The sequence below is a fragment of the Castor canadensis genome, chromosome 2, assembly GCF_047511655.1.
Source record: "Castor canadensis chromosome 2, mCasCan1.hap1v2, whole genome shotgun sequence".
Classification (NCBI taxonomy): Eukaryota; Metazoa; Chordata; class Mammalia; order Rodentia; family Castoridae; genus Castor; species Castor canadensis.
Genome location: NC_133387.1, coordinates 177,560,930 through 177,564,289, shown reverse-complemented (window position 1 = coordinate 177,564,289; position 3,360 = coordinate 177,560,930). Strand labels below are relative to the sequence as shown.

Below are 3,360 nucleotides of genomic sequence, written 5' to 3'. Positions count from 1 at the left end.
TGAAGCCAGAGAAAAACCTTTGAACAAGTATAAAAGCCACAGGAACCAGAGACCAGACAGGAATTTTTCCAGGAGTAGTTAAATATATCTATCTAAGACTTTAGCTGTGTGTATCCTCTGTATGCATTTTAGTTTTACTTAAAATTTTTATCCATAGAAGAGCATTTATTTATCCATCCAATAAGTATGATTTGAAGAACTGTGCATCAATTATTTCTCTAGGACATGGCAATATTTTCGCTGAGCTTACATTGTAGATGAGTGACAGACAGTACCAAACCACTGTCAGATTGATTGTTCAGTTACAGTTTGAGTGAGTGTTAGGAAGGATCTATCCATATGCTAGAAGGCCTTAATCTGTTTTGTTCTGAGAAATCTCGAAATAAAAAGAGATCTTGCACAGCTGAAACTATAACCCAGAGATACATGGAAAATTGTCAACTTTATAGTGCCATTTTGTGGTATATTGGTCCAGATTTCCTAAATTCCAATACAATAATTTTCTTCTTATTCCTTTCATATTGAAAAACCAACATGCTATAGGGGGTACACATTACTTCAACTTTAGCTCTTCCTGCTTTTTTCAACACTGGCCCGTCTTTTTGTTTATAACTTAGTTTTGGTCCCAATAGAATTGAAGGAGAAGGGTTTTGTGCTAAATGTGAAAGGTAGTAGATAATATATTTCCTTCAGAATATATTCTGAATGTTTGAGTATAATTGGGACTGTCTTCAGCCATGATCCACTCACTTTCCTGTTTTCTTAGTGCTCTTTGATTTCCTTCTTGAAGTACAGGATCATTTTCTTTATTTTTTGGACAAATAGTTTTTTCAATAATATGTTCTTATATACAAATAAAATACATAGCACATGTTGTTTCTAAAATGGAATTCTTGTGGTAAGGAAGACATAAACATCAACATAGATTTAATGTATACTCACCCAAACTGACTTCTCCCACAATATTCCTTATCTTTTGAAACTCCATCACCCTAGTTGCTAAGGCAAAAACACATTGGCATGATTTTTCATTATGCTCCTTGCTTGCAGTCGACAACAACTCTATCGGTAAATGTTAAGTCTTGATCCTCAAGATATATCCAGAATTCTGCCTCTTCTCACTGCCTTTGCTAGATTCATACTGGTCCATGTTACTTTCAACTTTGACTGGATTTGTGTAATAGTTTCTTAGTTTATCTCCGTGATTCATAGCCTACAAGCAGACAGGGGATTGTTTCCTACTCTGTGAAAAATGATAACCTAGAGGAAAGTCGTAAAAATAGAACACTGATCATCCATGTATTCTTATACGGATTTGTCAGTTAACATTTTGGCTTCACTGGTCTCTTTCCCCACAGGACACTGCACATGTGCACATGTGCGTGCACACACACACACACTTCCGTATTTCACATAAGTTGTATCATTTGATGGATGATTACACATCATCACACTTCATCCTTAAATATTCATCACCTGTCTTGCCTGCAACCTAAAATATTAACATTTAAGGTTTAAAAGTAAAAGTCAAAGGAGGAAGGGGGTAAAAAAATAACAAATGCTCAATCTTGCCTAAAGGTTTGGGGAAATTCTTCCACTTATTACTGACAGGATGGGATCCACACTGCCACAGCAATGCCTATCCTAAACATCACAAGAGATACATGGCACCCCCACTGGCTTGCAGCATGATTCCTGCAGCCAGAGGAGCTATTCAGGTGGTGCCCATTACTTTTATCTGTTTACCTTGGGTATATAATAAAAACACTAGAGGTTAAAGTTTGTCATTCTAACACCAGGCAACATGCCTCTGTTAATGCATCATTTTTCACATAGAGTGTATCCCACCATTCAGAAATTTTTTTGGGGTAATTTAACATCATTGTTTCTAAGGCTATAGATAAGAAGATTAAGCATGGGGATCACTGTGATATAAAACACAGACCCACTTTCTCCTGGGTTGTATCACTGGTAGATGTTTTAAAATACATGAAGACAATGGAGCCATAGAAGACCCCAACAGTTGCAAGACGGGAGCTGGAGGTACTAAATGCTTTGGACCTGCCATCAGCCATGCATATATGCAGGATGCTGACAAGGATGCAGGCATAAGAGATAAAGATGACTAAGGCACATGCAAATACATTGAATCCAACCAGAATCATCACCAAAAGCTCCTTGGTATAGTCTCTTGAGCAAGATGTATTCAGAAGAGGGAGGATGTCACAGAAGTAATGGTGAATGACATTAACTCTACAGAAAGAACAAGTAGATATGCAGCTGGTGTGAACCAAGGCCCCAAAGGCCCTCACTGCATAAATACTGGTGACCAGTAGCAAACATACTCTGTGGGACATGGTGACATTGTAGAGCAAGGGGCTGCAGATGGCAACATAACGATCATACGCCATGGCTGTCAGCATGTAGGAGTCATCAATACCAAAGAAGCAGAAGAAAAAGTGCTGGGTCATGCACTCAGAAAAAGATGTGAAATTCTCCTCTGATACAAAGTTCACCAACAGCTTGGTCATAAAGTCATAAAGTGAGAATTCTGGACTTATTCCAAAAGACTTTACATTTTATTGTGCCTTAAAAGAAGCATTATATAAATAACTTAGAAAGTATTATTGTTGAATAGAAAATAATGAATACTTATATGATGATAATGATTCAAGAATATTTTTGTGCTATGAATGTGGACTGACTATAAATTAATTTACTGTGTGTGTGTCCAGGATAGAAATAAATGATACAGAGTTTTTGCTCTTCAGATTGCTATAACCTAGCAGAGGTAAGAGAGGCAGATGTTTATAAGTAGGACATGGAATAAGCAGTGTGTGTTGGGATAGTGGACTTGTTTTAGGAAGAATTAAGCATTTTTCCCAGGAGATGAAGTTATTAGGTAGGGCTTTGAGTGGGATGAAATAATATTTTCCTTTGAAAGCCATGTGGACTAGTTTAGACACAGAGTTTATTAACTTTTGCTATTTTCTCAGCTTTATTTAGGTATAACTGATAAACAAAAGACTGTAAGTAGTTTATGTATACAATTTGATAAGTTTAGGCCAGTGCATACATGTTGACTTCACTACTCTCAGGGTAGTGAGCATATAAATCACCTCCAGATGATTCCCTTTGGTTCTTCTATCTTTGTTTTGTTTTTTGTGTGCTGTAAGAATGCTTAACCTTAGAGCTACTCTCTTAAGTTTGTAAGTATGCCACACTCTTTTCTTCAATTTAGGAACACCATTGTATAGCAGGTATCTAGAAAGTATTCATTTGTGTAACTGCAGTATTACCTTCATGGAACAAGTCCATATTTTCCACTGTCCTCATTCCCTGGGAGTCACCATTCTATTT

General features: G+C 36.8%; 1 pseudogene; it reads right to left on the bottom strand.

Moving 5' to 3' along the window:
* Window positions 1-1,851: 1,851 nt before the first annotated feature.
* On the bottom strand, window positions 1,852-2,531 carry LOC109677235 (olfactory receptor 8D2-like; annotated as a pseudogene).
* Window positions 2,532-3,360: the final 829 nt, after the last annotated feature.